We start from the raw sequence: 27,500 nt of genomic DNA on the forward strand, positions 1-27,500 counted from the left end.
CCCCCCCCCCGTGTGTGTTCTAGTATATTCTCTCTCCCTTGCTTAGGTGGGGTGTGTGTATGTATGCATACTGTCAATGGTAGATGCAGTTAAGGAGAAGATTCGGTGTTGACACTGGCTAGATCAGAATGGAAGACACTAGAGAGATTTGTCAAAGAAATTGGAGCAATCGCTACACAAAACCCTTAAGGATGATGGTCTTGACTGAAGATTTGGCACTGGAGCCAAGAAGGACAGGACATGACAGGCCCCTAGCTTCTGCTGGTGGCTAATCTGGAGCAGAGAGTACCTGCTCTGACTTAGATGGTGGGGTACATCTAAGGGTCAAGCTAGCCTCCAGCAATAGGGCTGGCATTCCCATGAGGGGAAATCTTTCCATCTTGACCTCCTTGGAACTCTTTCAGATGAAGAAACTGGGGATGGGTTTGTGGGATCACAGGGTTTAGAATGTAAAGGATGAACATTAGTAGGCCAGGAACCTCCTCCTCTCCACACCAGCACACTTGGGAGGCCCTGAGCTGACAGCTGAGGACCACAGAGGCAAGGTCTGCACAGCTGGAAGGAGCCAAGGCCAGAGCAGGGAGCAGATTTTAAAGCGAGGGTTTGCTGTTTGGCTGTGGAAATGGTCTGTAGCTCTTTGAAACAGGGAGATGCCCCGCTGTGTACCCAAGGATTTAGACAGGGCATCAGGCAGGGGGTTACACTCCAAGAAGATTTCAACCCAAAACTGTAATTACTCACCGAACAGGCAGAAAGAGGAAAGAGGATTAGCGGGTGTCCTGCTGAGCCTGGTGGTGCAGGTGGCAGGAGGAGTGCCTGGCCTGGGCATGGGCATGGGCATCTGTCAGGTCTCTTCACTTGGCCTCTGGACTTGGGTCAGAGCCATGGTGGTCCTCCCTGAGGATGACCAGGACCCCCTCATCAGGTTCAGTGCTACCCCCCCCCCTCATTCCCCTTCCTAATGTGTGAGTATCCTACAAACAGAAGGACATTCTTTCGCAATGGGTTTGACTTTGGGCCCTGAGGAATGTCTGTGTGAGCTAGGGGCAGGTGTTCTGAAGGACACGAGCCCACTGTTCTTCTACCTGGCCACAGTAAGTCCCGATCTGTGTAATTTGGGTGAGCCTATGCTCTAGTGCCCAGGCTATCCCAGGTTCTACTTCTGTCTGAAGACAAGGAGGTTAAACTCTGATATCTTTTACCCACAAGACTCTACCCTTCCTCTCATTCCCCCTCCTCCCCACCCCCACCCCCAGGTATAGCACCAATATGATCCAGTATTCTAGCCCCCTGACTCAACCGCCCTGCTTTCCTGCACCTGTCAGCTGTCTCATGGACTGTCTGGCTTGGCTGCCTCTCATCCCATCCTCCCAGGCCAGCCCCACCCAACTTCCACCCCTCAGCCCCTTCTCCCCCCTTCCTGTCTTTTCCTACTGCTGTCTCTACCTGCCCATAGTCGCCGCCGCCGACACACCTGAAGAGCCCCAGCTGCCTAGTGGAGTGTGGGCACAGCTTAGGGTGTTTACCAGACAGCCCGGATAAGGTGTTAAGTCCTGTTGCTGTCTTCCCAGGGCCAGCTTCCTCAGATGGGCTTCCAAATCTCTAATCTTGGGGTACATCCATGCCCAGCCTGTGTTTGATGGGAGCTTTCCTTTATGATTGAAGCTCAATTCAGCAGGATCTGTCCTTGGGTTTGGTCTGGGTTCCTAACCGGTGTGTAACGACATGGGGTCCAGCTTCTTCCTCTCTTTGGTCCTTCCTTCCTCCCCTCCTTCCTTTCTTTGGAATCTTAGTTAGTAGTGGTCCGGATGGTCCCCAAGCCCCTCACCACTGTGGTCACAAAGCTGTCTCTCACTGGGGCATGGGTGTGTCAGGCAAGAAGGTCTGGTTTAAAGAGTCTGAAAGGGATGAAGGAGGAGGTGGCTAGCACCTCCATTGCAGTTCTTCAGACTGGCACAGTGGCCAAAGTGGGGTTTGGTTGGATATCAAATGCCCTGGCCGGGTCTAGGACAGCTGGTCCTCAGTGATGTCCCTCTGTTGGTTTGGGAGGGGACAGTGCCAGGGAGAGACATGCTTCAGTCTACCATGTCCTCCTTAATCTGGCCAAGTCCTTGGGGTAATTAGGAGGCCTAACCCTGTTCTCAGTAAGCAGGTACACTGAGGCAGCCCTGTGAGTTTCTTCTTAGTGGGCAACAGAGGGTGGCCGGTTCCTCTGTGCCCTCAGCCTGCTCTGTTCCTGGAACTGTAAGAGGCTGCCCACGCTGAGAGGCTGGGGAAGGGAAACCCTGGAGACCCCTGAAGTCACCTGAGCAGTTCTGGGCCTGCCCGGATCACCTCTGTGTGCCTCTGGGAGAGATATCTGTATCATGTGTCTAAATTGACCTAGGCAGAATCTTCTAGTTTCAGCATTTCTCCATGGCCATAGATGGCTTTGTCTCCCACGTCCGCCAATATTTCCCCTCTCCTCCCCCAGGCAGCTAGCAGGCTTTCAGGTTTCACATCAGCTCAGCCTCCCTCTCTCTAGGTTTCCTCACCTCCATGGCTCCGCTCTCCCAGTCTTGCCTCGGTCATCACTGATCCCAGCTTTCCTCTCTGCCCTCTTTTAAGGTTTGTGCCCTGAGAGGAACACAGGGGTCCCCTGAGAGTCAGGGCTAAAGAGACTTCCAGCTTCATGCTTTGTCCACAGCCAACTTCAAGGCCAAGGCTAGTAACCTATGGGCCAGGGCTCCCTTGGGCTCCCTTGGGCTCCCTTGGTACTAGACTTCCTAATTTTATTTGGACTATGTGTCATTGAGCAAAGATAAAGACGGGATAGAAGACAAAGAGGGCACGGGGCAAATCTGAGAGTGATCATTGTGTTGGTGAGGGGGAGGAGGAAGAGGAGGAGGGAGATGAAATTAATTCATTAGAAAACCTTGTTTACTGGTTTTGCTTAGGCGCCTCCATTTTAAAAGTCTACGTTTACAATAAGTCGCTAATTAAAATATGAAATTAAGCAACAGCTCTGTTTTTTTTTTCCCTCGTTACACTTTAATTGCATGATTTTTTGTGATGTAATTTCTGGAAACACCCAGTGTACCTCATAGGACTGATGGTGTGATAAACTAGAAGCACCTGAAACCAGCCCCAAAAAATCAAGATCCAAATTCAGGGGACCTTAGGATAGTCTGGAAATGACAGAGAACCTCGGAGAGCCAGGACCCAGGTGTACACAACAGTGGCGACTTCTCAGTAAGAATGTTTATCTTTACCTCCCCACAGCAGTCGGCCTGTCTCAGAGAGGGCGAAGCCAAAATAAAATCCAGGCTAGGTGAGGCTGTCAAGTTGTGTCCGCTGGCCCCAAGTTGATGTCCTGGAAAGCAAAAATACAACTGGGAATGTCGCTGAGTCTGTTCTGACTTTGGCTCAGTCTGTCTAGGCTGCCCACATCCATCCCTGACTCTGAGAGGGATTCTCTTTGCCCCCTTCATTCTGAAGCAAGCCCAAGAGTAGGCAGGCAACTAGGAAGAGTGGCTGCCCTTGTCCCTGACCTTGCTGGCCCTGTGTTCCAGACGCCACCGATGAAATGTTAGGTTCTTGCAAGAGGAGGTGGGAAGCCAGAGCCCAAGGTGAGAAACGAGTGCCGACTTTCCCAGTTTGCTCTCCACCACTCCATCTTCCTCCACCCCAGCATCCCCATCCTCTCTCTCCTACCCCTCACTCCCTTGCCACCTCCTTTGAGATAGGGACCTAACTAGGATCTCCAAAGCATTAAGGACCTGCTCTGAGTGGTGAGGGTAAGGGGGATGTGTGTGCCTGGGAGAACTCAGCATCACTGACGGTGGTGGCTCTTCTGGACGCAGGGCATGTGGGGTTTGCTTTCTCTACTTACCATGCGTCTTTTAAAAAAAATTATTTATTTTTATTTCATGTGTGTTACTATTTTGCCTGCATGCATGTCTATGTAAGGGCATCAGATCCCCTGAAGCTGGAGTTACAAACAAGTGTGAGCCACTGTGTGGGTACAGGGAATCGAATGCAGGTTCTCTGCAGCCAGCGCTCCTAACCACTGAGCCACCTCTCCAGCCCTGCTGAGCGTGTCTGAGGAATATATCTCTGGAGATGAGAGGTAGTGGAGTCAGTGGCGCACGCCTTTAATCCCAGCACGGGAGGCAGAGGCAGGCAGATGGATCTCTGGGTTCAAGGCCAGCGTGGTCTACAGAGTGAGTTCCTGGACACCCAAGGACTACATAGAGAAGCTCTGTCTTGAAAAACAAACAAACAGACAAACAAACAAACATTTTGGGAGGCTGGAGAGATGACTCACTGGTTGAAAGCCCTTGCTGAGGACTGAGGTTGGGGTCCCAGCTCCCACATGGCAGCTCACAAAGGTTTGTAACTCCAGGTCCAAGGAATCTGTCGTCCTCTTCTTGGGCACCAGGCAAACATGTTGGCACGATCCACATGCCCCACATGTGGTTGCCGCACATACATACATACAGGCAAAACACTCATACATATAAAATAAAATTAATCCTCAAAAATACATTTCCTCTATTAGTACAATTTAGACTTGCGAGTAAATATAAAAATTTTTAAGTATTAAAGAAAATAATTTAAAAATAGGCCGGATATGGCTAAAAGTAGTTTAGGGAAATGCCAAGATTCCATTGAGGCTCAGCCGTGTGACACTGGGTAAATGACTTGGTACTTTTGAGCCTCAGTTTTCTCATCTATAAACTGGGAATAACAGTAACCATATACTTGGTTAAGATTCCATATGACAACCTATCTGAGATACTTAACACTGAGCCAGGCATGCCGCAGCACATTTAAATATTAACTATTATTATAGTTAATAACGGTTATTCCTGTTGCATTGGGATAAAAGGGTTTTTAATTTTTTATTAAGAAAAGCTATTTTTACATCAATGAGATTATTCCTCTAAACCTGTCTTGTTCAATACAGTTACTCTCTGGTCACATGTGGCTATTTAAATGTAAATTAATTAAAGTTAAATAAAATTAAAAATTTAGTTCCTTAGTCAGATTCACCCTATTCCAAATGCTCGGTAGCCACAGAGTCTCAGAGTCTCTTGGTGTCCAGAGACTGCCATATTGGACAACACTGGACGTTCTGCTACGAGGCCTTCAAAACGGCACTATTCGAAGATTTCCACCAAATCTAAGGTTTTGTTCTGGGATTTGTTTGTATGTTTTGGATTGTTTGTTTGTTTGTTTTTGGGTTTTGTTTGTTTGTTTGTTTTTGTTTTCGAGATAGGGTTTTCTTTTTCTTTTGTGTCGCCCTGGCTGTCCTGGAACTCACTCTGAGAAGATTGTCCTACAGCCTGTGTATGTAGTACTCCATCATGTGACTGAACCACACTCTTCTTATTGGTTTAAGCTCTCTCCTCTCCCCCTCTCTGGATTAGCACAGAGTCACCTCTTCCTAGCACTTACTCTGTGTTGTTCTTTGATTGATGCAAGACAGTGAGGGATTCTGGGAAGAACAGGCAACCTGCTGATTGACTTCCAAGTGGGAGGAGCCAGGACGAGAGTCCAGGCAGTCTCCTCAGTGTCCCCTGCTTCCCTGGGACTGGCTTGTCCACTCTTTTACCTCACAGGGTGGAGACGAGAGACAGGAAGGATTTGCTAGAGCTAATAAAAATGAATAAAAATGAACAATAATGCCCACCCTTCACTGACCAGAAGGTCCGAGATATAACTTAGAGCCCAGGATAAAGAGAGGCAGTCTGTCTCCTTTCTCCTCTCCCTCTCTCTTCCCTCCATCCCTCTCCACTTTTTTTTCACTTTCTTAGTAGTGCCTGTGTGTGTTTATATGTTGTGCACATGTGTGTGTGCACTTGCGTGTGTTCATGTTTGTATATGTGTGTATGGAGAGTGTGTCTTTCTCTCTTGCTTTCACCTTAGTTTTTGAGACACGGTCTTTTACTGAATATAGAACCCACAGACTAACTAGACTGGGTGGCCATTAAGCCCCAAGGATCTATCTGTCTGTCTCCACCCACTCTAACCCCTACCCCAGCCGCACCTTCGCCCCAGAGCTGGGCTTGCACATATGCAGCACCATACCTGACTTTAGTGCTGGGTCTGAACTCAGGTCACCATGCTTACACGACAAGTACTTTACCAATTGACTCATCATCTCCCTTATTCCTGAGGCAGCCTCTCTTGGTGGGAAATACCACCTAGGAACAATCTGGGGACTTCCAGAGGACACGGAATGAAGGTGTGGAGCGCTCCTGGGGTAGGAGTGCCAGGGCTTCAGGTTGGGGGCCGCTCCAGGAAGGCCTGTGACTATCTTTGACTGGGTTGACTGAGGAAGCACAGGGGTGATACCAGGGTCGTGGCCCCGCTTGTGTGAGCTCTGGGTGGAGGGCTGTGGGCATGGCCGTCAGCGCAAGCAATCCCCGGGCAGTAGGCAAGACAGATAGGGAAAGCCAAAAACGGACCTGCTGATGTGGCCCTTTCTGCTTGCAGCGGATCATAAAATATGGCTCAGATTTTCATTACGGGCTCTATCGATTATCTTCTGGGATGGATGAATTATAGAGAACATTAAATTTTTTTTAAAAAGGCAAGTGAGAGGAAATATCTGAATGAGTTTGGGTGGTCGATTGCAGAAAGGCTGAGCCACCAAGCCTGGTCTTCAAGTAGGGTGAGGACCAAACCTTTCAGGGCAGACAACTTATGCTTCCAGCTTGGCTTGCAGGACTCCCTGGATATGGTTTCCAATGGGGAAGATCCGTGCTCCTCCTGATTCCCCTGGCCTGTGCCCTCTCCTTCCCGGGGATCTGCCTAGGTTCCAAGAACGTCAAAACTCAGGTTCTCAGTGGAACTGCAACGTGAAAGGATTTTTCTCAGGTTGTCAGGTCCATTGCTGTTGGTCAGGTAGCCTACACTCGCTCTCCAGGGATATCCTGATTCTGAGATGTCACCTGGGCAGAGAGAGGTCAGCAGGCAACATTGGTCTTGTGGGTTTGGCCCTGGGTAGAACCTCCTGTGGAATGTGGATACCCAACCCTGTCTCCCAGTCCATCTTCCCCTGTTCCTTCTGCTGCAGTCACTGGTACAGAGGGGTTCTCTATTTTGTCATCTGGGAAAACAATCCTGGACCACTGTGCACCTATCCAAGTCAGGTTGGAGCGAGCCTCCCTCCCTTGTCTGTCCTCTCCTCAGCCTGCTCCTGTCCCGTAGCTCTGAGTTCTAGTGCTTCTGTTTGTGTGTGACCTTGGCCGTGTCCCAGCCTTCTTCTGAGCCTTACTTTCTCACATCTACCCCACTGGATCCTCAGGGTGACTGTATATGATGGTGCTTATAACCCCAAGAACACAGTACACAGTCATTATGAATGACCATTATTTTCTCCCTTCATTGTAGCCGTGTCTAGGTATGCTCTCGTCCACCCCCTCTTTTTGACTTATAAACTATTTCATGTTTTCCGTCCTTTTCTTGTTACCCATAATAAATGATTAAGTCCTCATGCTTAGATTCGGGAGTAACTATTTGTATCTTCATTTTATGATGGAAAAACTGAGACACAGGAAGATCAAAGTAATTTTTCTCCAGGGCCACACACCTCAGGAGTATCAGGGCTTGGATTCGTACCTGGGCAATCTGGTTCCAAAGCTTGTGCCCTTAGCCCCTATGGCCTATTGCCCAGTGACCTGGTACAGTGGCATATAAAGTGTGTGTGTGTGTGTGTGTGTGTGTGTGTGTGTGTGTGTTTGCGCGTGCGCAAACAGCCCTGCCTGTCTGGTTGACTTTACTTCCTGACTCCATACTGTCTCTGGTCATCTCAGTTGGTCAGCCACTCCAACCTTTCCCAATGCCACGTTCTGGGAGGAGCAGATTTCTGTACACCCCCACCTGGTCCACCTCACCCAAGCTTCACCTAGGTCTCTGAGAAAGGTGGTGGTTTCCATGGATATCCGTCTCCCTCTGGCGACACACCCTTTTCTGTATAACTCTGTTCCCCAGAGTTGATTGTTTTTGGCACAGTGCTCTGTAAATTCATCCAACAATTAAAAGGGGGAGGGGCGAGACAAGAAGGAGACAGACAGTAACCGTGGGGTGAGTGATATGTAGGCAAGGGCTCAGTGATGTGTGGGCCCCATTTCTTTCTCCTGTCACAGCAGGGTAGCCCCATAAGTATAGGATACCTCCCCCAACCCCCAGTGGGCTGGCTGGGAGTCAGGCTCTCCTAGTTCTGCTCCCTTCTATTTGAGCTGTGTTCTGGTCTCCTGTGTCTCACCTCCTAACGTCTACAAGGGCCCTTCTCAGAGTCAACGCAGCCAGCTCCAGAGGTCATGTGAAGCCACAAGATGCCAGTTTGGAGTGATTTGAATATTTACTGCCCTTGTTTTGGTTAAACGTGTGCGTTTGCTCTGAGTGTGTACCATCAAATACCGGCCGTGCTGGGCGTACCCGTCGTAGGCTGTGTGAGGTCACGGAGGAAAAATGCAGTGGAGAACGCTTTCATGCCACAACACATCATGGAGGATTTTTGTATTTAAGATGTGGATTTTTTTTATTGTGTTTTTTTCTTCTTCTTCTTTTCCATACAACCCTGAAGTTGGGCAATGTGCATGTCTGTGTTTTTGTTTTCGCTCCGGGTGGCTTATGAAATCTGTTCATTAGAGCTCCATCCTCTCCCCACCCTGGCGGATCCTCCACCATCTCTCCTGGCTCATGTAGATCTCTCCCCGCCATCTATGTGTCTTCTCTCCTTTGAAGAGACGAGGGGTGCCTCCCTCCCTGTGGTGCACACACTCACCTAAGATAAAAACCAAGGGCACATTAGCCCTGCTCCCTGAGTCCACGCCCCTGAGGCAGGTGTTCATTATGGTGGGAGAATTTCTGCCTCTCTCTGGAGGAGAAAGCTCATCAGTGGTCCCCCCTCTGGGGAGGAGCAGAAGCTGCCTCACTGTCACAGGACCTCGTGAAGTAGCATAGCTCTGTAGTCATCATACATAGCAATGGACAGGTCTACAGCTGAGAGCCCGTTCACCGGGTAGATCCAGGTGCCCCTGTCGCTTGTCTGGTGTGCTTTCGTAGGCCTGCCCTTCCTTCCCCTGTTAAGCTTGCCCAGTACACTTGAGCACAGATGTTGCCTTTGACTACAAGGTCCAGATGTTTGTTTCCAGGCAGGGAGAAGGTAAGAGTTAGGAGGGGCACAAACGCTGGACAAGGGTGAGTGCTGAGGTCATGGGGAAGGACAGAGGGAGAACTCTTGGTGGGTCACCAGCCCTGCCCTGGTTTCCATACCTGTGAGCCATGTAACCTTTGGCTGGTCACTTCATATCTCTGTGCTTACTCTCTCTAATCTATCTGCCGGGGCCATACTGTCCCTCCCTTTGTGTTGTAAAGACTCATCGTGACCGTGTGTGTGGAACACTTGGCACTGTGCTGGTCAAATTAATCTACTTAGCTAATACCATCCGTCCTCATGTAGCCGATTGGCAGAGGACAAAAAAAAAAAAACCTTACCCACTATGCCCTCTCCTCCTTGGCACCTAGTAGGCGCTCGGTCCTTTTTGAGATAAGTTGGGAAAGGCTCATGTAAGCAGCAGTCTCTTCAGACCTGCGTGTTGTGGGTTAAGCGGGTTCGTGGAGGAGGAGAGAGACCAGCAGGCGGGTTGGGGTCAGGGACCAGAGTGTGAAAGTGGCCAGTCAAGCCTTCTGCTGGGGGAGAGGAAAAAGCTGCACCGGGCTCATCTGGTTGTGACATGAAATCAGGGACTCGTTCGGTTCCACCAACACTTCTGCCGCCCACCGTGGGCCAGCTGTTGTGCTAAGTGCCGGAGACGTAAGATAATTAAGACCTGGGCTTTGCCCTTGAGGAGCTGAGAATCTGGTCGTGGAGACAGGCTTGTGAACAAATTACTCCAGTTCTGTATGGAGTTTAGTGTCATGAGAACGGATGGAGAGCAGAGCAGAGGGGCATCCGGGTCCCGTTGGGAGCGGGTCTGGAAGGATCTTGATGAGGGTTAGAAGAAGAGGGTAGTTATGACCTGAAGACTTCTGGAGCCCCATTTGCTTTTCCTGCTGACTTGTGCCTGTTGGGTGGGAGAGAAGATGGCTTCCTCGTCCTTCCAGATTTGTGAGGAACCCAAGCCTTTAGAGGCCTCCAGGGAGGCCGCCAGAACCCTGGCCTCACAGCCTGGTTTGGGATCTGCATGTTAGGGTTGTCTGCCATTGTGCTTGGCTTCTCATCCCTTCACCCGGGCATCTGGTTAGAGATCCATGAAGCTCTCTGCACCTCCTGACCGACATTGGAGCCTCAGCCCTGGGGCCCATGGTGTGGGAGGGCCACGGTGCTTGGAAGGCTTTGGGGCCCATGCCTTGGTTTGGTAAATGGGTCAGGCCACTTGCTTGGGGAGTCTTGGAACGAGGTCATGCTGCCCTAGCAAGGCAGGACAGCAATGGTAGGAACGGGGAAAATGGAAGAGGAGGTGGCCTGGTCACACCCTTGACTCAGTTCCTTCTCTCCTGGGCAGGCCCCTCAGGGGTCTGGAGTAGCCTTTCCCACCTAACTGGAACCCTTCCTGTCCAGAACATGGGACTCTGGGACACCTCTGGCATGTGGTTGAACTGTCTGGGAGGTGGATGCTTCTCCTGACCTCTTGCCTGGGCAAGTGTGAATGTTCCTGTGTGTGAGACTGGAAGGGGGTGTGTGTTAGCCCTGATGTTAGACACTGAGTGTTGGTAGGATACTGAGGTAGAGACCCCCACAGGAAGGTGGTTTAGGGCGCAATCTGTCTACGATCCAAGGCACCCCTTCCTCTGGCCCACAGCCATGTTTTTTTGTTTTGTTTTTGGGTTTTGTGGGTTTTTTTTTTGCCAGGGTCAAAAGCTACCTAGGCTTTAGGCAATTCTGGACTCACAGGCAAGGGAGTTCCAGAACCCAAAGGAGTAGGTCTCCCAGTGGCCCTGAAGTTCCCATTAAAGTGTTTTTTCCTCTTTTTTAAAGAAAAAAATATTCCCAAACTGGAAAACAAAGGAAATCCACTTCCCCCAAATCACACGAAACTCACATTAGGGGCCTGGCAGGAATCCATGGAAACCAGGAAACACACTGTTAACCCTGTGTGATGCTGAAGGGTGGGATGGGAGCCAGGCTGATCCAGCCCTAGCTTGCTGTCACCTTCCAGCCCAGTTTTCCCCCCCCCAGGGAGTCCTGAAACATTGTTGCAGCAGAGAGGGTGGTCTGGTGCTGAAGCAGGCCTTCAGAGAGCCAGCCCCTTTCTACTGACCTAGTCTTGGGAGTCAGGAGGGGAGGGGGCTCACATACCCCAGGGAGAGCCCCCTGAGAACTTCAATGGTTGGGCCACGTTAGAAAACTAACCAGGTGGCTGCCTGCTCCATGCCAGACCATGCAGTCAAAGATGAGCCGCTCAGGGAACACACACAGCCACTATGTATGGGAAGTTGCTAGCCCGCAGCAAGGAAGATAGGGGACCTAAATTTCAGTGTCAGTTCTAGACACAGGATGGGTATGAGGGTGGATAGTGCGAACACTCTCGGGGTTCCGTGGCCCACATCCTTATGTGCACAAAGGCAGACTACGCCTGAGAAGTTGTGTCCTTGTTGGTGTGCTTGCATTTGTACGCTCTTGGGCTCTTTCTTTTTTTTTTTTTCCTAAAAAGGCTGAAAATATTTACAGGTTTCAAGTTGAAATGCAAACAGGAAAAGCCCTTTAGAAAGTGAGCGAAGTGGATATTCAAAACAGGAATCACTATGGAAACGCCACAATATTTGCTTAAATTGACACAAAGGTTGGCGGTAGTGGGGCTCCGACTTTCTTTAGGCCACTGGTTTTGGCCCAGCACCTATCACAAAGGAGTTTCTCCAGCAGCCTCTTTTGGGGGTGCCTCTTTTGGGGGTGTGATCACACCCTCTTTCCTGTCTATGAGGTGAAATAGTACCATAGCGGAGCAGAGAAAGAAATGGAGAAGAGATCAAATTCACCATGGTGGGGGGAGGGCGGGGGCTGCAGAGCCACCTGTTAAACCTGTTAATTCTTTAGATTTCCATGAGGCTGCTCAGGGGGTCCTGGGAGCAGCCAGGAGCCCACCAACAGAAACCTGGAAAGAGCAGGGGGCTGGGAAGCCAGCATTGGTTGTCTCTGTTGCATGGGTCTGATCTGTTGCCAGCGTTGGCCTGATCCATTCTCTTCTCAGGCTGACCTTTCACCCCGGCTGCCCAGCCTTGGGTATGATCCCTCCATCGTTACCCAGGGTGTCATCTGATTAGCCTAGTATGGTCTCCCCCTGTTTGGTTCCTTTATTAGGTACGACACCTCATAGAAAGTGACTGATAACTGTGCAAAGGGCTCACATTGGCTACGGAGTCAGGCATGGCACACACCGCAGCCATGCCATCTGCTGATTGGCAAGGCGGGTCCAAGAGTCTCCTGCTTCACTGGCTGGTTACGACACAGGGTGTTGGGACTTTCCCAGTGTCCTCTTGTGCAGTAGCTTGGTGGGATCCAGCTGTAACCTAATCATCTTTGAAAAACTTTCATTATATTTATTGCTTTGTGTGTATTATGTGCATACACATGCGCACATGCACACACCCTTGTGCACGTATGCCATGGTGAAAGTGTGGAGGTCCAAGGACAGCTTGTGAGAATAGATGCTCTCCTTCCATCAGGTGTGTCCCAGGGATTGAACGCAGTCATCAGATTTGTCGACAAGTGCCTTTATCAGCTATACCATCTTGCCAGTCCAGAAACCTAATCTGCTTCCCTTTCTCTTCTCTGGCAGGCACACAGACCCTGGTGACCGAAGGCAGACCCTCTCCATCCCACCTGCCCTCCAGCTGCCTGAGCCACCCACTCCTCCTTCTCTGGGGGACCCTGCAGCTCCCCGGTGGTGTGCATTGGAATGGACTTCGGACCTTGGCTTCTTGGGATGCAAAGGTACCTCTCTTGGTTCCCAAGGTGCTCTGGGAAGTGTGGGTTGCCAGTTGGAGGATGGCCACTTCAGTCCTTAGACTTAACTCTCTCACTGGACTGTGCCCCAGTAGCTCATATCCCATAGACGGGGAAAGGTCACACGGACACCTGCATTTCAGCCTTGGCTTTGCCATAAAACGTGTTTCTTGCCCACCTCTGTGTCTCGGTTTCTTCACCCATGAAACAGAGAGGTTGGACAATTGACCTTGAAGAGTCCTTCCAGTGACCCAGTGATGTGACCTTGAAGGGGACAGCAGTGGGCAGATATCTCAGGTGATGTCCTTACCCCATCTGATGCTACTCCAAGATCAGTGTTGAGTCATTCTGAATTTCACTGTGGGGGCAGCAGGTGTGGCCTTTGTGTGCACACCAGCTGGCATGCACACAGACTCTCTGGCTGCTCTGCCCTGACTTTGTTTGTGGGAGGGGCTAGCCTGGGAATGACTTGTTAGGGCTATCTGCAGCCCATTCTAGACCTTCCTTGATGGACAAGATGTGGGTACCTTTGATCAGGGCATGAAAATAGCCCTTTGCCTATGACAAATCACTTAGCCAGCCACAGAGAGTGTCTGCCATCGTACTCTCAGATATCTATTTGCCTGTGAATATCAAACCCAGCAGTCTTGGGGGCACATTGGTCATTAGCAGTATTCTCAAGAAAGCCAGCCCAGAGAAGAGGTGTCCTCACAATTGGTGGACATGGTCTTCAAATGGAGCCTGGAGTAGAGAGGATTAAGATTGACTGACTGGGGAGGGCAAGGCTGGAGGGCACTCCTCCTGTGTGTAGCAAACGGAGACTCAGCCTCCCTGGCTTCTCCATTTGTATGTTCCGACTCAGTAGGCATCTGCAAAGGAGGGTCCTTCCTTCCCCTCTGCAGTCTGGCTCTGTAACTCGCTTTTGTCTGTCTGTCTGTCTGTCTGTCTGTCTTTGTTTTGTCTTTTGAGACAGGGTTTCTCTGTGTAGTCCTGGCTCTCCTGGAACTCACTCTGTAGACCAGGATGGCCTCGAACTCACAGAGATCTGCCTGCCTCTGCTGGGATTAAAGGTGTGCACCACCACAGCTTGGTGCACAAGACTTCAAAGAGTTGGGAAGATGGACGGCTGAGCACCTGGTGTTCATGGAGAGTTTTGCAAGGTCCTACTTCATTTCAGGCTGGGGTTCCTTGGGGATGAGCAGAAATCCTGAACTTAGCTTAGGAACTTGCAAATCAGATACAAATGTAGCCTTTGGTTGCTAAAGTGCCTGAGACTCTTCTTCCTGGCACAGGAACCAGTCTGTACTCGTGGTGTGTTACTGCCGTCCTCCCTTCAGCAGCATCGGGTCTGCATAGACTATTGCCTGAGAAGGGCTGTCTGAAGAGTTTGACGTTTCAAAGACTTCTTTGGGTCTGGTGCTAGCATCTTGATTTTTTTTTAATTAAAAAAAAAGATTAATTTTTATTTTATTTTATTTTATTTATTTTATTTTATATGCATGCCTGCCTATATGTCTGTGCACTGTGTGTGTGCCTGGTGTCCTCTGAAGTCAGAGAGGGCATCAGATCCCCTGAGACGGGTTGTGAGCTGCGGCATGGGTGATGGGAATCAAACCCGCGCCCTCTGCAAGAGCAACAAGTGCTCTTAGCTGCTGAGCCACTTCTTCAGCCCTGCATATGGATGTCATTGCCCTCCTCAGATCTTCTGGCCTGAGTCTCCTTCCTGGGAGGAGTAGAATACTGGGAAGGCAAGAACCTTGCATGTCCTGCCCCAAGGCTTTGTGGTGTCGGAGCCCAGCCACCAGCGGGCTGCTCAGGTACCTGTGAAGCCCCTTTTTGGCGCTAATGTGCGCCTACACCTTTCTTCGCGATATGCTTTTTGTTTTCTTCGTCTTCTGGGCAAAACATGCCCATTAATTTTTCCCTTTCCGAAGTTTCCACTCACTGTTGACTCCCAGGGGCCGTGCCCGCAGGGATTAGCAACCCGGCAGAGTGTATGGGCCCAAGAGGCCCAGCAGGACTCCTGCATCCTGGCATCGGCTGTCTCCAGCTTTGATAATGAACCTTGGGAACTCTGAAGACTCGGAGAGGGAATGTCAAGGCTCAGTCCCTTGCTCACTGATTCAGTCCTTCTCAGCAGACTTGACCATGGACTGGGGTCCTCTAGGGCAGGGTGCCTCACGAGGGTGTAGACCAGGGGAGAAGTCTGCATGCTCTGAGGTCCATAGACCTCACCTGCCGCTGGCTCTGGCTCTGGCCTAGATTTCCCCCATTTCTAAAGGTTTTGCAGAAGATCTGGTTGTATTTAATATCCAGAGATTGCGTAGTGTCGTCTTCAGTTCACTCCCCAGTGGATGGCGTGAGCAAGAAGCCTCCACTATCATAGGTTGCTGACAGAAGGGGTGATAAACACCACACTCAGAAAAACAAACATGGCAGACTTTGGGCCAAATGGAAATAAGATGAGGTGATGAGATCTAGACCTTGGTGGGGTGGGATGCTTAGAGCTAGACTGAGGGACTGGCGGTAGAGAATAAAGATGTGAAGTGGACAGCTACCTGAAGGTCAGGCAGGAGGCTACTGCAGAGAGAGACCAGAGGTGATTTAAAGGACCTCGGGTGGGAAAAATTAACTACATCAGTGACCAGATCATGTGGCCGAGAGTGGCTGGGGGAGGGCCAGGATCTGCAGCACTCGGTGTGCCAGGGGACACGTGGAAGGATGCCCCTGGGGAAATAGAGTAATCTGGCTTGCTTTAAAAGACAGCAGAGGGTGTCTTGGGGACAGTGAATCACAGGAGCAGCAATGGAAGACGTCAGGAGTCAGGGGGAGCAGTGGCTGCAGCCACTGGAGCAGGAGGATGACGGCTGGGGGGGTGGGGCGATAAGGAGAAAGTGGGGAGGCTGGCGTGACTTAGCCAGTGCACTGAAAGGAATGGGCAAGAAAGGTCCCCTGGATGCCCGGAACGTGCTGAGCTCCGCCTGCACCGGTGTCTCTTCTCCGTCCCTCAGTTCTCAGGGTCACCTCTTGTACATCAGGAGTCAAGCTGGCTGCTAGAAATTCCACTGTCGCTGTCCATTTGCTCTAAGGCTGCACAGTGTAGCCGAGTCAGACCTTGTCCACCATGGGTTCTGTGCAGGGCTTGAATGTCCTTCCAGTTTCCTTTCTTGTGGCTTTCAATGTGATCTGTGTCACCAGAGCTGAGCTTCTGCCCTTTTCCTGGCCACACAGATCCTCAGATGAGTGTCTCTAAGGACTGATAGGCGTGTTAGCTAAGACTGACATAGACACAGGGCCAGCTTAGCCTTGGCCCAGCCTGATGGCGAAGATCCTAATGTTCTTTCCACATAGAAAGGTGTAGATTGGTGTGGGCATGCTGGGAGACTTGAACCCAGATCTTCTCCTGTTTTCTGAGGCCTCTGACACAGAGCTTCCTCCCCAGTATCCTGACATTACATGTATAGTTTAGATTGGCTCCAGTTCTCCTGGCTGTGACCTCTGACACCTGTGGGGCTCTGCGCAGCTCTGGGTGCTTCCATGTAGCCCGGTAGCAAGCCAGAGGTCTGGCTGGGTAAGTGGAAAGCTGTCATTGCAGGCTCCTGGGTCCCATAAGTACTTACCAGTGTCGGAAGGTAACACATCCCCAGCCGTGTGAGCCATGCGAGAATCCCTGAATCTGGGTTCAGCCCTCCAGGAAAGCTCGGGAGGCCTGACCTCCAGGGGGAGTGACAGGAAGGCCAGGCTGGTGACATCTTGCAGGGGGCGTAGGAGGGTGTCCCAAGTGGGCAGCAATATGTGGCACAGCAGCTCAACCTTCCAGGAAGCTCTAGAGGCCTGACCTCCGGGGAGAGTGAAAGATTGAGCAGAAGGCAAGGCTGGGGCTGGTAGGGGCTGGTGGGGATACCCCAGGCCCACAGCGGGTGCTTCTGTCTGACTCTGACTGGGGTGTCAGCTGGTTGTCCTGGGTGTGTCTGCTTGCCTTAGGGGAGGGTGGATCTAGGTGGACAAGCCTGTGTCTCTGCACGAGTGGGAGGTTTCTCTGCTTTCTGCCTCTACAATCTGTGCTAGATCCGTGACCTTCACTCCTAACTGGACTGGACAGTTCTAATGGCATCCTCCAGGGCTTTGATCTGACGGGAGGCTGGCAGCTCTGGAGCACACAGTTGCAGTGCAGGATGCAGAAGGGTGGGGTTGGCAGGGAGAGGTACCTGGGAAGGGAAGTAAGGTGGTTCGTATCTTCACTGCCCTGGGGAGATGTGGTGCTCTGGGGGACCCCCTTAAGGGAGGGTGGGTGTGTGCCTAAGAGATGGCTCAGCAAGAGTCACTGGTCTTTGTGTTTCCACTCTGGATAAGAATGCTCTCTTATCCGTAGGGATGCTCTTATGATGCAGGTACCCACTGACAGTCCTCTTCCTCAGTTTCCCCTGTGCGCCTCCTGCCTTCCTGTGGAGAATCCCTGAATCTCGGTTAGCACTGGGCTAAGGGAAAACAGGGAAGTCTGGCAGTGTCTGCCCTATTTAGAAATACCCTGGAGGGTAGTTCTAGTCTTGTGACACGGGTGCTTCACAGACAGATTGTAGGAATCGTCTCTCCTTCCCCTGCGTCGGTCCCAGGGCTAGAACCCCGGTTGTCAGGTTCACCTTCACCTGCTGAGTTATCTCGGAACTGACAGAAGAACTCACAGAAGATCAGCCTGCCTCTGCCTCCCGGGTGCTGGGATTAAAGGCGAGTGAGCAGCACCAGCGCCCAGCTGTGTTTTGTCTTTTTAAGATAGGCTCTCACTCCACAGCCCAGGCTGGCCTCCAGGCTGAGGTCTTCCTGCCTTGGTTTCCCACGGACTGGGATCACAGACATGTGCAACATGCCCGTCCCCTTGTCTTACCTAATTCTGGAATCTACAGAGGTACATCCTGGTGCAGGTGAAAGTCCCTAAGTGTGGAGGTCTAAGCGGGACACTTGCAGTCAGTCCATCTTCCAGGTCCTCGGACAGCCAGCTGCATGCAGTTCACTCCCATCGGGTCTAGTAGAGGTCCTCACCCAGCGTTCTCTTCAATTTTGTCCCTTGGCCTCCCTCAGAAATGAGGGTCTCCTCTGACCCTGTACCTTGCAGCTTAGGGTTGGGACCCCTACAGCCAAAGTGGGTGAATGGAGGGGAATATATTTACATATGACTTTCTCCTCCAGAAATACTAATCGGGAAAAGCAATTAAAAGCAACTTTTTTCCCTTAGTAATCTATGTTAAGAGCTGGTAATGAAGTTTCGGGCCGCTGTGACTCAATATTTCAGCTTCACCAACTCAAGCCAAAACAATCCAAGCCTGGGAATTTGCTAGCAGCTGAGCTGGGCTCTGGCAGCAGCTGGGAGACCTGATGTTGTATCTTGTCACTAGTGGCCTACCCTACACTGCTCACTGGGCAGAGAGGAGTGGTCCCAGCTGGGAAGGGGTCAGTCCTCCAGGGCATCTGTCAGAAGACCACGAGTGCACGAGAGCAGGAAGTAGCAGCTCCATAGTGCGGGGCGAGAGCCGGGAAGAGGGAGATCAGAGGAAGTGGGTGCTACCACAAGTGGGAGACCACAAGATGGACCGGTGCTCAGCCCTGGCCTCTGACCTTTGCTCACTCTTCTCCTGTTTGCAGTCATTCATTCAACCGTATTGAGTAGTTAGGACCCCTCATTTAAGGACGTGACCAGAAGGATCAAGAAGTCCTGTCTTTTTCATTTGGCAGAGAGAAGCAAATAGTAACGACATAAACAAAAGGATATTGGCATCAACATGTGCTAAAGGGAACACTGGAAGAAAGGGGGTGGGGGAGGCAGCTGGTGCATAACTTTAGGTGTGGCTTCTAGAGAAAGAGTCACTGAGATGGAGCCAAAAGGGAGGCAAGGTAGCCATTCATGCTGACTAACATCTGGGGAAGAGCTGTTCAGTCAGAGGGAGTAGTAACTGTGATCCTAGAGGTAAGAGCCTGTCCCCACTCTGCCAATGGGAGGACAGTCAGTGCTGCTAAAGTGCGTGAGGATTCTACAAATTTTGCGCTGTAGTGAGAATTCTGTCTCATTCTCCATTTTCCAAGTGAAATTTGAGTCTTTGAAGAGTTCTGAGGGACATGATCTGATTAGGTGGTGGCTATTTATTTATTAAGACGAAAGCCTTAACTGTTGGACTCCTCCTCTCATGGTCCCCTGGGTAATGAATCTCTCATGTACCATCATGCGCTTTCAGGGAGCGACACAGGTGTCTGTCTGCCCCACCCCCATCTCCAGCCTCCTCCCAGGAAGCAAGTTCACAAACAGGGTCTTGTCACTTTAAGTAGCCCTCCAACAGGCTTCCCTGGCCTACTTTATCTGGAGCCCAAGTGCATGTTGTTCTAGGACCGATCAGCTTTAGCTAATTAATAATCTGACAGGAGACACCCAGGGGATTAGCTGCCGAGCTGAGCTCCACCAAGCCTTGGCAAACGAGCCCTGTGCTCCTTGGGGACATGGAGGTGACTTTGAGGGGTACGAGCAGAGGGGACCCACCGTAGGTGAACAGTGACACAGGGCAGTGTAGTAAGGGGTGGGGACAGTTAGGTAAAGAGTCTCTTGAAGGGAGTCTGCTGTCCCAAGATGGGCAGAGATGAGTGGATGCGTCCACTGCCCTTTGAGATCTTGTCACACACCAGAAGTCATCACCATCTGTCAGACGTCCCTGCTGAATCGATGGATTGCATTGCTAGAGTTAGCCAACTAAGATACAGGACCGCTAGTGAAATTTGAAGTTTGGGTAAACAGTAAATGATTCTTAGCATAAGTATATTCCCTGTGATGTTTGGGATAGACTTAGACTTAAAGAGTATCCATTGTGTATTAGACTTTCGTGTGTCTCTGGGCATCCTGTCTTTCCTCTGACATCATTCAGCCTGGAAGCTTTGTGGCTTCCCCTCACGGGAAGCTTGGGGTTCCACCAGAAAGAGGGGACACTCCTTGGGGAGCGGTCTGAAGACTAGAGTGGTACTGGAGTCACTGTGACTTCCACCGCCTTTGTCCAGGGAGAGGACGTTAGAAGCAGAGGGTTGTCACTTGGTGGAATCTCTCATCCTGTGTCTAGATCCAGGTGACCCTTGGATGTGTGGACAGTAAGTCCCACTGAGGGGCATCTTGACCCCTGGGCAGGAAGCAACACTCCATGGTCACTTCTCCCCAGAGAGAGTGTTATCTAGGAGCAGACTTCGGGCTTCCTTTGAGGGTAGTTATGCCTGGGGTTCCTGCGGATAATTTGTATTGATGCTAAGGGCTCTGCTCTGAGCCCAAAAGAGGTGGGCAGACATGGCTAAGCCCAGAAGCCCGCTACGTAGGGCTATCTCCATGTTCCGAGGCCTCTGAGCGCCGAACAAAAATACCCATCTTCAGACCTCTGGATACCGGCTTTTCCAAGATCCTGGAGCAGCCCCTGTACCAGCTTCAGGAAGGGAAGCCATCCAGAGAGCCAGGCTGCCTAGAGTGTCATTCTAGGTGCCAGAATTGAAAATCTTTATTGGAAAACTCGATGGGACCTAACTGCTCCCTCCTGTGACCTCTGTCACCCTGGCTCTGTTCCCCGTGGTCAGGGAGCTCAGTGTAGTAAGAAGGGCTTGCCGCCAGCTGGTGGGAATCCAGCTTCCAGCAGCCAAGGGGCCTGATGCCAGGAGGGCAGTGCCCGAGGTGGGAGCTCTCTGGGCTGGGCTCTTTTCTGCAGGCCTTTTCCGAAGGGTTCCCCTCCCAGGCCCCCTGGGCAGCCTCCTCCCAGCTTTTCTCGGCAGCGCCAGCTTCAGAGTCTTGCGGTGGGAGCAGAAGGGGCTGGGGGGTGCCAAGCTGGTGGGAACCTCTTCCGCTTCCCGAGCTCTCAGCCTCTTCCCCAGCGTGCCCAGCGGTTTGGCCCCGGTTCTTGAGCCGTCTGCTGCCCGCGCTGCCTCTGACCGACATCGTTAGCATGGGTATTTATATTTCATTAACGACATTAAGCCCAAATGGCATTAAAAGCAAAGCTGGTGATAAATAGCTTATTAATAAACAGGGAGTGCTCCGTGCTGCCTGGCCTCTCCCAGCCCCAGTGTTAACCCTTGCTGCCCTAGATAAATAGAGTTCACCCCAAAGATCATGCTCCCAGAGATGGGACCAGGAAGGTCCCATCACGTGACCACCTTCCATCTGGTGATGCTCAGGTCCATGTGTCTTGGAGCGCATGGGGCCAGCTCTAGGTCACTGGGGTTCACACAGACTGGTCAGGCACCTCACAGTTTCTAATCAGGTCTCCCCCGCTGCCCTCCTCACTCATTTATTTCTCTTCGAGGGAAAAAGAATTTAGAAAATGTAGCTTTCTAGGCCACTAACCAACCTTCCCTCATTCCCCAGAAGCCCAGTCCGACAGAGAGTCTTCTACATTGTGTTTAGAGTTGTAAAGCCTGGGAAAAAGAAGCAGCCCTGGCCATGTAAATCTAACTAGCGTAGTCTGCATGCCATGAGCGAGCGAGTGTGGCAGCCCCAGTCATGTCTGAGGCATCCCACTCGGCTCCTCGATGGCTCAGTCAGGAGACCGGTTTGCCTAGCACGCCTGAAGTTCTGAGTTCCGTTCCCAGCAGCATGGAAATGGGTGTGTGGTGCATACCTGCAGTCCCAGCACTTGAGAGGTAGAAGCAGGTACATCTCAAGTTCAGTCTCATCCTCAGCCACCATAGCAGGTTCCAGGCCAGCCTGGGATACTCAAAACCATCTCAAGGTGACAAACTAGGAAGACAAACCTGATACCCAGGACAGCAGGCTAGCTTCAGCAGCGGGGGCTTGTGGCACACTGCTGCCGGGCCCCCTCCTTTGGTACACTCTCCCCAGAGACATCCCTGGCTCCTGAGCCTTAGAGATGCCAGGGCTTCGCTTAGCTGAGGCTTCCATCTTGGCTTATCCTTGCTGGTTTTTGAGCTCCCTGCCTCTGGGGCCCCGCCACTTTATCAGTGTGACACTCCTGTGTAGGGAAACATGCCTGCGAGAAGGCTGGTGATCCCTTTGCAAGTCAGCATCCTCCTACCACTCTGAAGTGCCATCTGCTAACCACGGGAGCCCTCCTGGAGGGAGGAGCAGCTAGGCCTCGGGGGCTTGGGGTTCGTGTCAGCAAACATGGCAGCGGGGTCACCCTTAACATAGCTGATCAGCAGGGGCAGACTCCCTCCCTGATGCTCACGGAGCGAGCTCCTGCCTCCGCCAAAATCAATTGAACTTGAACGTAAGAAAAGAAATGAGAGCCGCTGAGACCGTGTGGGCCTGCCCATTTGGGCTTGTTTTGGCCCCATCTGCCTAGATCCGAAATGGGGTTTTCTTAGAGTCTTTTAGTGTAGGGAGAAAAGAAGGGAAGGGTGCAGAGGAGGAGAAACAGAAGCTTCCACATGGTCCCACCCCGAGGACAGGGTGACAGTCCCATCCCTACCTCCAGTGAACGTGGATGGAACAGGCCGTATGGTAATAAGCCAGACGCCCGCTGTCTGCCAGGAACTTGACTCAACCAGGCCGGCCTTGAATTCACAGAGACCCACCTGCCTCTGCCTCCCCAGTGCTAGAAGGCCTGGCTCACCCATTTCTCCTATTAAGTCATAGCAAGTAGGTCATGGCTGTCACAGCACGGCTTGGTGAGTGGCACAGGGAAGCCATGACGGTCACCCGAATTCTACCTCCGCTGAGCAAGGCACATACATTCTAGTCACCGTCAGAGAACCAAAAGACAGGGGCCACTAGTGGGCAGGAGGGATAAGGGGAAAGATGGCTTTAGGACTGGCTGCTCTGTGTGGTCACTTGGCTCTGTTGCCCTCCTCTGTGAAATGGGCACAGTTGTTGCTTAGTTGCAAGGATGTGTTCTCTAAAACACCTGAGGGAGGGCTTAGAAGACACCGAGTGAGGGATGGCTGCCACCCTGACTCCCGGGAGGCCGCCTCCTTAGCTGTGTTTGACTCTCAGCCCATCTCACCGTCCCCAACTCTGCAACACCCAAGGCTGGGCTCTAGCTTCTGCCACGGTGTGGCAGGCACTAGACTAGCCCATTTAGAGCCCCATCTGTAGGACTGGCTCGATTTCCAGGAGAGACGAGAGCATCCACGCCTCTCCTCTCTCAGCAGCCCATTACCTTCCCAAGAGCAGCGTCTTTCTTCTCAGTCCCACTGTGTTCTCCAAGGATGGGGTCTGGGCAGGGATTTGGAAGCAGCATGTCTGATGTGAGGTTGCCCTGTTTCAATGAAGTGGCCTAGCCTATCACTTGGCCTCCCCGTCAAGCCCCTTGTCAGCTCCAGGATTGTTGAACATTTGTATTTGCCTGGGATGGATCATACAGGAGAAGCCAGAGGGTTACCTGGTTTGTCTATGTGTCCCAGAGCCACCCAGGGATATGAAAGAACTGTCAAGATATCCAGGAAGAGAGAAAACGTGGGAATGAGAGACAGAGCTATGGATGAATAGGTCCATGGCTAAAGAACTGGGCCCGTGGGGTTGATACGCAGGCTAGCAAGTGAGTCAAGACCACTCCAAACTTTTCCCCCCTCTGTCACATGCAGGGGCAATAGAAGCCTCTAACCTTCCCCGGAGGCCTAAGGTGTCCAACAAGAGGTCAGCCTGGGATATAGATAGACAGGCCCTAGGAAAGGTATAGAACAATTTGGTTCCTCCATATCTGCCTCCAGCCATGGGCACTGACATCTGGTTTGTGGGGCATACTTTCCTGATGTCAGCCAGCGCGGAAGGCATTTGGGCTGGGGAAAGCAGGAGGGGTCTGTGGTCTTCTCTTCTGGAAGCTTCTCTTACTTTCAGTTTCTCTTTGCAACTGTTTTCCTTTCTCCTTGGGGTCTAATTAAAGACTTGGAGCCGTTTACAGCCTGTGGTTGGCTTTTTATTTGAAGCCTTGGCAATTACCTTCTGCCCTAAAATAAGTTTCGATGGAACCGGGATAGGATTTTCCTAACTGGCTAAGTTCTCACTTTAATTTCACTCCGTGTGTGTGTGTGTGTGTGTGTGTGTGTGTGTGTGTGTGTGTCTGTGTATGAGTGTGTCTGTGTCTGTGAGTGTGAGTGTATGTGAGTGTGTGTGTCTGTGAATGTGTGTGTCTGTGTGTGAGGGTGTGTCTGTGAGTGTGTGTGTCTGTGTGTGTGACTGTATGTGTCTGTGAGTGTGTGTCTGTGTCTGTGTGTGTGAGGGTGTGTCTGTGAGTGTGTGTCTCTGTGTATGTGACTGTATGTGTCTGTGTGTCTGTGAGTGTGTGTCTGTGTATGAGTGTGTCTGTGTCTGTGGGTGTGAGTGTTTGAGTATGTAAGTGTGTGTGTGACTGTATGTGTCTGTGTGTGTATGTAAGTGTGTGTATGTGTGACTGTATGTGTCTGTGTGTGTGTGAGTGTGTGAGTATGTAAGTGTGTGTGTGTGACTGTGAGTGTGTGAGACAGAAGCTCACAAGGCCTGCCTTCCCCACTGTCCCTTTCCAGTTCCTCCCTCCTTGTCGTTGTCCCCATCTCATCCGTTGGCCAAGGCAGAGACCTGGACAGTGGGAACAGTATGTTCTCAGCTTTGCTCTGCCTTAAGGGAGCTCTGTGACAACAGGTAGGTCATCTGTTGACTCTGTCCCAGTTTCTTCATTTGTGAGCGGGGAAGGGGTGGGCATGCCCGAGGCTCCTCTGCTCTTTGTAAGCATATGTCTTGCCACAGCTCCGTGGGGTGGGAGGAAGCCACCAGCGCCAACCCTGGCACCGTCCAGCCTCATTTCTGCTCTTTGCTGACATACCTCAAGTTCTCCCAGGAGCACGTGGTTAAACTCCCAAAGCTTTTTTACCCTTTTCCACCTTAATTTGCCTCGCCATTGTATGAGTGGCCAGGTCGGCCCACTTCATAGCCAAGCCCTCCAGCCAGAGATAATTAGTGGCTTTTTTGATGCCACTTCTTAGAGGAGACAGAGCCTGGGGATCCAAACCCAGGTCCTGAGGCTTTAGGTCATTCAGAGACGAGGAAATCAGAAATGGACAAGAGGACTGACTGGAAAGAAGTGTTTTCTTGGGGTAGGGGGTACAGCTTTGGGGAGTCAATACCCTAGTCCAGGCAAAAGCTGTGTGAGGGTTCTCTCTGTTAAGCCAAAGCAAATGGTGACCTCCAAAAAACAACCAGGTCACAGCAGGTTTGATTGCTGTGTAGAAGGTAAGACGACTCATTCTCTGAACAGATCTAGAAATTTCTTCGATTGCTTTGTAGAGTCTCTATACACTATTATAGAGTGATGGGTAGGTGAGTGGGTAGATGGATGGATAGAGCCTGGGCCAGACGTTATGTAGTAGGGTGCAGAGGAGGCAGGCAATGGATAGGGTTACACACCCACCCAGGAGGATATGGCTCTGATGTGTGCCTGGCAGCTGTTTAAATAAGAGCTGTCAGGATGGATGGCACTTGTTGGGTTCCGTGGTTAGAGTGAGAACATGCTTTCTTGTCACCACATACCTGTCCATAGTCTAAGAAACCCAGGTACCAGAGATCTGGGCCAGGACCATACCTTGTCTCTCTCTGATATGCCTGACACCCATTTCACACACACACACACACACACACACACACACACACACACTTCTAAATTCTGAACCTAGGACACGCATAGGGACAGAATACACTCTAAAAGCCAGAGTAGCTGCTTTTATGTGCTGGGAGCAACTTTGTGTTACTTCGGGGACAGGGTGGGAGTGGAAGCCCCCAGGTATAAGGTCTGAGGCAGTTGGAATCATGGAGGACAAGAGTGCCTGAGTTTCCAAGGACTGATTAGATGGTATGCCAAGTGTATTAAATTTTGCAGACATTTTAACAGCAATATGCTAGATAGTTGGGTGTCCCCTGAGGCGGCTGGATTTTTTATATCCTTCACAGAAGGTCAGAACCCTCTTCTGCCTGCCTCTCCCCCTCCCCCTAGGCCCTCGCTCGCTCTGCTCCTCTCTCACTCACCCTCCCTTCCCTCGGCAGTTTCCCTTGCTTTTTGCTCTCTGCTTGTGGGAACCTAAAGGGCAACTCTGGCTCCTGTCACAGAAAACACTGGGTCCCTCCGGCCCTGCTGCTGGGGGCGCTGGGGGGCTCAGGAGGGGTGTAGAGGGGACTCGGCTTCTCTTTTAGTGCCCCCACCCCTTCTCCCCCCATTTCAGAGACTGTTGTGAGACCTGCTCCCCCCCTCCTCATTTTTATAGAAAAAAGGCAGGAAAAGAATCCATCTGGCATATGAATAATTGAAATGCTCAACTCTCTTCCTGTGGCTGCCGTTTGTTCTCTGCTCCCCCGGCCCCCGCCCATCCCCTTGAGCTCGGGTCTCCAAGTGGAGGCTTGTGGGCATCCTTTGGAGGAGCTCTGGTGAGGCTTGACGCTCTCCTTAACCTGGAGCCTTTTCTCTGCATCGATAAGCCTGAGCGGGCCATTTGGTTGTGCTGTTTCTTTCTCACAGTCTACGGGGACAGCCAGCCCCTGGACAAAGTCTCCCTAAATATCAGTCAAAGTCACATGGCTCACTTGGGCCACCAGCTTCAAGGAATAGTTTCCCTTAACCCCCCGACTGCTCCCCGTGCTCCCTGGTTTCCCTTAACCCCGACTGCTCTTCCTGCTCCCTGGTATGCTCTGGTTTATACCAGGCTCCTACTGTCCCTCTGCCGGAGGGATCAGTGCACTCCTGGAGCTTCAGGGTCTCCTGTTAGGGAACTTTGGCCTCTGTGGCACTTAGTGGGTGCTTTCTCAGCCCCTCATCCAGGCTTCTTTAGATACTCAAGACCTTACACAGTTCTCTGCCACCTCGGCCTAGCCAGGGTTCACCCACTTCTCCACAGCTATATTCAGCCTTTGCTTTGTAAATCCATGAAGATAAGAGCTTCAGTTTTAGTCTCAATGTGTTGGAAGAGGTGATGGGAGATCAGGCCCGGGCTAGGGACATCACGGGCTCAGGCCAGCCTGGAGCAGGCTCCCTGTCCCATCTCTGAAGTTGGTACTAGGTACAGCCTCGAGCCTGGTGTCCAGGTGGAGAATTCACTGTCTCTTTAAAACTGCTTAGAGGAAAAACAAAAGAACTTCGGTATGTTAATTCAAGATGAAGAGGGGCCTGCAGTGACAGCTTGAGCTACATAGTTCCCTACAAGCCAACTTCCCCTGACCCCTTGTCCCCTCCTGCCTTCCTGTCCCCTTCTGCCCAGCTGTGGCTCTCCACCCTCATCCTTGATCCTTGCTTTGTGAAAAGCTGACCCGGGCCTTGTGTAGCTGTGTGAGCATGGGCTCTGTGCTTGAAAACTCAGTACTTTTGTTTGTCTGTTTGGGACATGGTGTTTGTGTCCCAGTTGAAGAAGTAGTGACTCAGAGCCAGCCGTGGGTCCTGTGGTTATAAAGGGTTCTGGGGGGGGGGCACTGGCACAGATGGCACTGCAGAGCAATGAGGGGGACCCTTATCCTGTGCCCTCTGGGTTTTGGTACATTGTTTCTCAGAAGATAAACCCAAGAAAGAGGGTGCCTAGGAACAGCCCCAGAGCGTTCTAGCCTCTTCAGAGGGTGCATAGGGACAGCCCCAGAGCGTTCTAG

At 51.5% G+C, this 27,500-nt stretch overlaps 1 protein-coding gene across 3 annotated transcripts in view; it reads left to right on the plus strand.

The window, feature by feature from the left end:
- Positions 1 to 27,500, plus strand: part of Casz1 (castor zinc finger 1) — a 151,370-nt gene that overhangs the window by 21,587 nt on the left and 102,283 nt on the right. For all 3 annotated transcript variants that reach the window (XM_031379474.1, XM_031379477.1, XM_031379475.1), the window contains exon 2: positions 12,771 to 12,925. The gene's annotated coding sequence lies outside the window, so the exon portion shown is untranslated. The remainder of the gene's footprint in view (positions 1 to 12,770; positions 12,926 to 27,500) is intronic.

Source organism: Mastomys coucha, unplaced genomic scaffold (assembly GCF_008632895.1).
Source record: "Mastomys coucha isolate ucsf_1 unplaced genomic scaffold, UCSF_Mcou_1 pScaffold18, whole genome shotgun sequence".
Taxonomy (NCBI): Eukaryota; Metazoa; Chordata; class Mammalia; order Rodentia; family Muridae; genus Mastomys; species Mastomys coucha.